A 9,264-nucleotide genomic window follows, 5' to 3' on the forward strand; every position below is an offset into this window, starting at 1 on the left:
TTCTATACTTACAGGTTAAAGGCTTTGTCTGGTGATATGATTTAGTTTCCCCTCCTATGCCAACATTTTTATGGTTAGAAAGACAAGTAGGGCTGGAGTGCTAAATAAGAACAGAGTAAGTGGTTCCTGTATCAGTAAGAAAATTAAAAAACCTACCTTCCACATTCAGTGTAACCAGGGGCTCAGACATCCTGATGTCAGAGGGAGCCGGACCAGCCCTGTCGCATGCTGAGATCCTCTGGTTCCTGCTCTCAGGCAGGGAAGTGAGTTCCTGTCTTCCTCTCTCTCTCTGGAGATGAGGACAGTCTCTCTTCCAATGTCCTTTTTTCTTACAGACAGGACATAGTCATGGTGGAGAGCATTTGTTTGGACATTCTTTGCTCCAATGTCTGATTTGGCCACACCCGTAGCATGGGGTCTTCCCTGGTTCTTTTTCTGATACTGGCATTTTCTTTGGTGCCTGGTTAGTCTGGTGTTGTGGGGAATCCACGGTAGCACCAGCCAATATTTGAGCCTGTATTTTATCCTGCAATTTAGTTCTTGGTCCTTTTCCTGCTGTAAGGCCATATCTCTGTTATTACAGACTCCAGTAGCTACCTCTAGCAGGTGCTGGTGGGGTTTGAGGACCTAGAGCCATTTTAGTCAGTTTTTGGTGGACGTCAGGTGCTGACTGCCTTATAAAATGCATGTGTAATATAGTTGTTCCCCCAGGTGAGATTGGATCCACATTTGTATATTTATGGATGGCTTCTATCAAATGACCCTGAAATAGAGCTGGATTCTCATCAGCTCTTTGAGTAACTTCCTGAATTTCATCAAAGTTTACAGGTTTAGAGAATCCTTTTTTCATTCCTTCTATTAAACAAGTGATCATTTGGTCTCGTCTTTCCCTTCTCTGTCTATCTTCTTGGTAATTCTAGTGAGGTTCAGGATGGGGAACAGCAGTTTCCCCCATTGGATAACTCTCTCTGGCTACTAGCTCATCAGCAAATTCTTAAGCCCCTTTGCCTCAGGGGTACAACAATGAGTTAATATGATGTATATATCTTACTAGGTCAAATCAAACAGAAAAGATAATTGTTGAAAGCCCTCAATAAATTGAGAAGTGTTTTTGGAATATCGTTCTAATTGTTGTTTTATCTGACTCAGATCTGCTATGGAGAATGGGACGTGGACTTTAATTGTGCCCATCTCTCCATTAGCAACCTCCCTAAGAGGATGCAATCCAGATTTAGGTGGAACTCCTAGAAGATAGGGAATTCGGCTCAGAGTATGTCCAGCTGGGCTGGGAGCAAAGGGATTTTGAGGTTTACAGGGAGGAGAGTTAGTTGTTTAGATTGGCTGGTGATTCCTCCAGTAGCCCAGGTTTATTAACAGGAATGGGTCTATTTAGACAATCATCGTCCAATATGTCCCGAGGGGTTTATTAACCTGGTTGGTGGTTAGACACATTCTCTAAGAAGCCTTAGGTTGGGGTCCTGATTTAGGGCCATAAAGGCCTGGACATAAGGCACCTCAGTTCATTTGCCCTTTTTTTTGTTTTAATTTATTTATTTGCCAGAGAGAGAGAGAGCACAAGCAGGGATAGTGGCAGGCAGAGGGAGAAGCAATCTCTTTGCAGAGCAGGGAGCCTGATGTGGGACTCAATCCCAGGACCCTGGGATCATGACCTGGGCCAAAGGCAGACGCTTAACGAATTGAGCCACCCAGGCGCCCCTAAATAAGTTTTTTTTTTTTAAGTATTTATTTGAGAGAGAGAGAGAGAGAGAGAGCATGAGTTGGAGGAGGGGCAGAGGGACAAGCAGACTCCCCCCTGAGTGGGGAGCCTGACGCGAGGCTCAATCCCAGGACCCTGAGATCATGACCTGACCTGAAGTCAGATGCTTAACCGACTGAGCCACCCAGGCGCCCCTAGTTAATTTTTGAATATGACGTGAGATAGGGGTCCAAATTCACTCTTTTGCATATGGATATCCAGTTGTCTCAGCACTATTTGTTGAAAAATTATTCTTTCCAATTGAATTATCTCAGCATCTTTGTTGAAAATCAACTGACCAAAAAATGAGAGGGTTTATTTCTGGGTCTCAATTCTATTCAACCGATGTATATGTCTATCCTTGCCCCACTACCACACTGCTTTGATTAACGTAGCTTTGTAATAGGTTTTGAAAATCAGAAGCTTGACTCCTCCAAATTTATTCTTTTTCAAGATTGTTTTGAATTGTTTGGCTCTTCTAATTCCCTTGGATTTCTCTATTAATTTTAGGGTCAGCTTGTCAATTTCTGCAAAGAAGTCAGCTGTGATTAAAAACTGGCACTTTAACTTTTCTTAATAGCAGATTACTTGTAATATACCTCACCAATGTTCATAACACATCTCAACATGAATACTGAGAATTATACACATATTTATTATTACAGTTCATTTGCTCAATAAAATTCCACGAAGTTGCCATCCAGAGGGTGACCGCTGAAAATCATAGTAGAACTTTCTAACTTTGTGAAAGCCTATTAATTTTTTATATTATCCCCATGAAGCATAATAATATACATACAAGAGTAACACAACGTAAGATTCTTTTTATCGTTTTCATGTGATATTTTTGTTGTACAGGATAAATGTTAGCAACATGGCAGACACATTCCTCTTTTTTTTTTTTTTTTTTTTGCTTAAACACAGAGTTCTGAGTAAGATTGTTCAATAAAAATATTCTCTAAAATAACTTCACGATATTTCTCATCTACTTTGACATTAATCTTGAAATTCAATGAAAGAACTCTCACAGTAGACAGACTTTCTTTCCCAAAAGAGAGATCTGTGAACCACCTCAGATCAAATCTAACACTTTTAAAGGAGAAAGACTATACTGATTAATATCTGTGGGTTTAGCCCATCTCTTCATTGTGGATCTTCTTCAGTGATCTATACCAGTTACTTTAACCCCCCCTAGATAGAGTGGTCCATTGTTTAAATGTGGCTTCCTCACCTCACCACTCATACTGTGGCATCACTCCTGGGTTGCCACATTCAATGATCAGTTTTCTTCTCAGGTAACCTCTAGACACAGTTGCCCGCTCTCTACTTCGTGAACTTTGTTCTGTGAATTCTAAGTATTTTACCACCCACTTCTGGTGGTGGATGTCCCACTTCTGAACATCTGATTTCTTTCTTCTCCACTATTCTCCCCTGCCTTCCCACTACACCCGATGGACATGCTCTCAGCTACCCTAGTCCTTGCTCACTAATGTTATAACCATTTCTATCCTGATATCTTCTCACCTAGGCTCATGCTTACTCTTACCTATGGGGCATATCTAATTAGGTATCACATCATTTCAAATACAGTAAGTCTGGATATGGACTCACTTTACTCTCCAAATCAACTTCCTTTCAACTTCATTTCTTATTGGTAACAACCATTTCTCAAGGTCAGTTCCCTGCCCCTTCATTCTTTACATCTAATAAGTTGCCATAAAGTCCCACAGGTATTTTTTGAAAGAATTCTCAAACCAATCGGTTCATCTCCATTCCACTTCTCTCTACCACTTATTCAATTATTTACGAAACTTCTCCTTCATGAGGTCAAGATCAATCTATGACAGCTTTATTTATTTATTTTTTTAAAGATTTTATTTATTTATTTGAGAGAGAGAGAATGAGAGACAGAGAGCATGAGAGGGAGGAGGGTCAGAGGGAGAAGCAGACTCCCCGCCGAGCAGAGAGCCCGATGCGGGACTCGATCCCGGGACTCCAGGATCATGACCTGAGCCGAAGGCAGTCGCTTAACCAACTGAGCCACCCAGGCGCCCCTAAGTAAGTTTTTTTTTTTTAAGTATTTATTTGAGAGAGAGAGAGAGAGAGAGAGAGAGCATGAGTGGGAGGAGGGGCAGAGGGACAAGCAGACTCCTCCCTGAGTGGGGAGCCTGACGCGAGGCTCAATCCCAGGACCCTGAGATCATGACCTGACCTGAAGTCAGATGCTTAACCGACTGAGCCACCCAGGCGCCCCTAGTTAATTTTTGAATATGACGTGAGATAGGGGTCCAAATTCACTCTTTTGCATATGGATATCCAGTTGTCTCAGCACTATTTGTTGAAAAATTATTCTTTCCAATTGAATTATCTCAGCATCTTTGTTGAAAATCAACTGACCAAAAAATGAGAGGGTTTATTTCTGGGTCTCAATTCTATTCAACCGATGTATATGTCTATCCTTGCCCCACTACCACACTGCTTTGATTAACGTAGCTTTGTAATAGGTTTTGAAAATCAGAAGCTTGACTCCTCCAAATTTATTCTTTTTCAAGATTGTTTTGAATTGTTTGGCTCTTCTAATTCCCTTGGATTTCTCTATTAATTTTAGGGTCAGCTTGTCAATTTCTGCAAAGAAGTCAGCTGTGATTAAAAACTGGCACTTTAACTTTTCTTAATAGCAGATTACTTGTAATATACCTCACCAATGTTCATAACACATCTCAACATGAATACTGAGAATTATACACATATTTATTATTACAGTTCATTTGCTCAATAAAATTCCACGAAGTTGCCATCCAGAGGGTGACCGCTGAAAATCATAGTAGAACTTTCTAACTTTGTGAAAGCCTATTAATTTTTTATATTATCCCCATGAAGCATAATAATATACATACAAGAGTAACACAACGTAAGATTCTTTTTATCGTTTTCATGTGATATTTTTGTTGTACAGGATAAATGTTAGCAACATGGCAGACACATTCCTCTTTTTTTTTTTTTTTTTTTTGCTTAAACACAGAGTTCTGAGTAAGATTGTTCAATAAAAATATTCTCTAAAATAACTTCACGATATTTCTCATCTACTTTGACATTAATCTTGAAATTCAATGAAAGAACTCTCACAGTAGACAGACTTTCTTTCCCAAAAGAGAGATCTGTGAACCACCTCAGATCAAATCTAACACTTTTAAAGGAGAAAGACTATACTGATTAATATCTGTGGGTTTAGCCCATCTCTTCATTGTGGATCTTCTTCAGTGATCTATACCAGTTACTTTAACCCCCCCTAGATAGAGTGGTCCATTGTTTAAATGTGGCTTCCTCACCTCACCACTCATACTGTGGCATCACTCCTGGGTTGCCACATTCAATGATCAGTTTTCTTCTCAGGTAACCTCTAGACACAGTTGCCCGCTCTCTACTTCGTGAACTTTGTTCTGTGAATTCTAAGTATTTTACCACCCACTTCTGGTGGTGGATGTCCCACTTCTGAACATCTGATTTCTTTCTTCTCCACTATTCTCCCCTGCCTTCCCACTACACCCGATGGACATGCTCTCAGCTACCCTAGTCCTTGCTCACTAATGTTATAACCATTTCTATCCTGATATCTTCTCACCTAGGCTCATGCTTACTCTTACCTATGGGGCATATCTAATTAGGTATCACATCATTTCAAATACAGTAAGTCTGGATATGGACTCACTTTACTCTCCAAATCAACTTCCTTTCAACTTCATTTCTTATTGGTAACAACCATTTCTCAAGGTCAGTTCCCTGCCCCTTCATTCTTTACATCTAATAAGTTGCCATAAAGTCCCACAGGTATTTTTTGAAAGAATTCTCAAACCAATCGGTTCATCTCCATTCCACTTCTCTCTACCACTTATTCAATTATTTACGAAACTTCTCCTTCATGAGGTCAAGATCAATCTATGACAGCTTTATTTATTTATTTTTTTAAAGATTTTATTTATTTATTTGAGAGAGAGAGAATGAGAGACAGAGAGCATGAGAGGGAGGAGGGTCAGAGGGAGAAGCAGACTCCCCGCCGAGCAGAGAGCCCGATGCGGGACTCGATCCCGGGACTCCAGGATCATGACCTGAGCCGAAGGCAGTCGCTTAACCAACTGAGCCACCCAGGCGCCCCTAAGTAAGTTTTTTTTTTTTAAGTATTTATTTGAGAGAGAGAGAGAGAGAGAGAGAGAGAGAGAGCATGAGTGGGAGGAGGGGCAGAGGGACAAGCAGACTCCTCCCTGAGTGGGGAGCCTGACGCGAGGCTCAATCCCAGGACCCTGAGATCATGACCTGACCTGAAGTCAGATGCTTAACCGACTGAGCCACCCAGGCGCCCCTAGTTAATTTTTGAATATGACGTGAGATAGGGGTCCAAATTCACTCTTTTGCATATGGATATCCAGTTGTCTCAGCACTATTTGTTGAAAAATTATTCTTTCCAATTGAATTATCTCAGCATCTTTGTTGAAAATCAACTGACCAAAAAATGAGAGGGTTTATTTCTGGGTCTCAATTCTATTCAACCGATGTATATGTCTATCCTTGCCCCACTACCACACTGTTTTGATTAACGTAGCTTTGTAATAGGTTTTGAAAATCAGAAGCTTGACTCCTCCAAATTTATTCTTTTTCAAGATTGTTTTGAATTGTTTGGCTCTTCTAATTCCCTTGGATTTCTCTATTAATTTTAGGGTCAGCTTGTCAATTTCTGCAAAGAAGTCAGCTGTGATTAAAAACTGGCACTTTAACTTTTCTTAATAGCAGATTACTTGTAATATACCTCACCAATGTTCATAACACATCTCAACATGAATACTGAGAATTATACACATATTTATTATTACAGTTCATTTGCTCAATAAAATTCCACGAAGTTGCCATCCAGAGGGTGACCGCTGAAAATCATAGTAGAACTTTCTAACTTTGTGAAAGCCTATTAATTTTTTATATTATCCCCATGAAGCATAATAATATACATACAAGAGTAACACAACGTAAGATTCTTTTTATCGTTTTCATGTGATATTTTTGTTGTACAGGATAAATGTTAGCAACATGGCAGACACATTCCTCTTTTTTTTTTTTTTTTTTTGCTTAAACACAGAGTTCTGAGTAAGATTGTTCAATAAAAATATTCTCTAAAATAACTTCACGATATTTCTCATCTACTTTGACATTAATCTTGAAATTCAATGAAAGAACTCTCACAGTAGACAGACTTTCTTTCCCAAAAGAGAGATCTGTGAACCACCTCAGATCAAATCTAACACTTTTAAAGGAGAAAGACTATACTGATTAATATCTGTGGGTTTAGCCCATCTCTTCATTGTGGATCTTCTTCAGTGATCTATACCAGTTACTTTAACCCCCCCTAGATAGAGTGGTCCATTGTTTAAATGTGGCTTCCTCACCTCACCACTCATACTGTGGCATCACTCCTGGGTTGCCACATTCAATGATCAGTTTTCTTCTCAGGTAACCTCTAGACACAGTTGCCCGCTCTCTACTTCGTGAACTTTGTTCTGTGAATTCTAAGTATTTTACCACCCACTTCTGGTGGTGGATGTCCCACTTCTGAACATCTGATTTCTTTCTTCTCCACTATTCTCCCCTGCCTTCCCACTACACCCGATGGACATGCTCTCAGCTACCCTAGTCCTTGCTCACTAATGTTATAACCATTTCTATCCTGATATCTTCTCACCTAGGCTCATGCTTACTCTTACCTATGGGGCATATCTAATTAGGTATCACATCATTTCAAATACAGTAAGTCTGGATATGGACTCACTTTACTCTCCAAATCAACTTCCTTTCAACTTCATTTCTTATTGGTAACAACCATTTCTCAAGGTCAGTTCCCTGCCCCTTCATTCTTTACATCTAATAAGTTGCCATAAAGTCCCACAGGTATTTTTTGAAAGAATTCTCAAACCAATCGGTTCATCTCCATTCCACTTCTCTCTACCACTTATTCAATTATTTACGAAACTTCTCCTTCATGAGGTCAAGATCAATCTATGACAGCTTTATTTATTTATTTTTTTAAAGATTTTATTTATTTATTTGAGAGAGAGAGAATGAGAGACAGAGAGCATGAGAGGGAGGAGGGTCAGAGGGAGAAGCAGACTCCCCGCCGAGCAGAGAGCCCGATGCGGGACTCGATCCCGGGACTCCAGGATCATGACCTGAGCCGAAGGCAGTCGCTTAACCAACTGAGCCACCCAGGCGCCCCTAAGTAAGTTTTTTTTTTTTAAGTATTTATTTGAGAGAGAGAGAGAGAGAGAGAGAGAGAGAGAGCATGAGTGGGAGGAGGGGCAGAGGGACAAGCAGACTCCTCCCTGAGTGGGGAGCCTGACGCGAGGGACAAGCAGACTCCTCCCTGAGTGGGGAGCCTGACGCGAGGCTCAATCCCAGGACCCTGAGATCATGACCTGACCTGAAGTCAGATGCTTAACCGACTGAGCCACCCAGGCGCCCCTAGTTAATTTTTGAATATGACGTGAGATAGGGGTCCAAATTCACTCTTTTGCATATGGATATCCAGTTGTCTCAGCACTATTTGTTGAAAAATTATTCTTTCCAATTGAATTATCTCAGCATCTTTGTTGAAAATCAACTGACCAAAAAATGAGAGGGTTTATTTCTGGGTCTCAATTCTATTCAACCGATGTATATGTCTATCCTTGCCCCACTACCACACTGCTTTGATTAACGTAGCTTTGTAATAGGTTTTGAAAATCAGAAGCTTGACTCCTCCAAATTTATTCTTTTTCAAGATTGTTTTGAATTGTTTGGCTCTTCTAATTCCCTTGGATTTCTCTATTAATTTTAGGGTCAGCTTGTCAATTTCTGCAAAGAAGTCAGCTGTGATTAAAAACTGGCACTTTAACTTTTCTTAATAGCAGATTACTTGTAATATACCTCACCAATGTTCATAACACATCTCAACATGAATACTGAGAATTATACACATATTTATTATTACAGTTCATTTGCTCAATAAAATTCCACGAAGTTGCCATCCAGAGGGTGACCGCTGAAAATCATAGTAGAACTTTCTAACTTTGTGAAAGCCTATTAATTTTTTATATTATCCCCATGAAGCATAATAATATACATACAAGAGTAACACAACGTAAGATTCTTTTTATCGTTTTCATGTGATATTTTTGTTGTACAGGATAAATGTTAGCAACATGGCAGACACATTCCTCTTTTTTTTTTTTTTTTTTTTGCTTAAACACAGAGTTCTGAGTAAGATTGTTCAATAAAAATATTCTCTAAAATAACTTCACGATATTTCTCATCTACTTTGACATTAATCTTGAAATTCAATGAAAGAACTCTCACAGTAGACAGACTTTCTTTCCCAAAAGAGAGATCTGTGAACCACCTCAGATCAAATCTAACACTTTTAAAGGAGAAAGACTATACTGATTAATATCTGTGGGTTTAGCCCATCTCTTCATTGTGGATCTTCTTCA

Source organism: Mirounga angustirostris, unplaced genomic scaffold, assembly GCF_029215605.1.
Source record: "Mirounga angustirostris isolate CCGP_5_RB_7025 unplaced genomic scaffold, mMirAng1.0.hap1 SCAF_13, whole genome shotgun sequence".
Lineage (NCBI taxonomy): Eukaryota > Metazoa > Chordata > Mammalia > Carnivora > Phocidae > Mirounga > Mirounga angustirostris.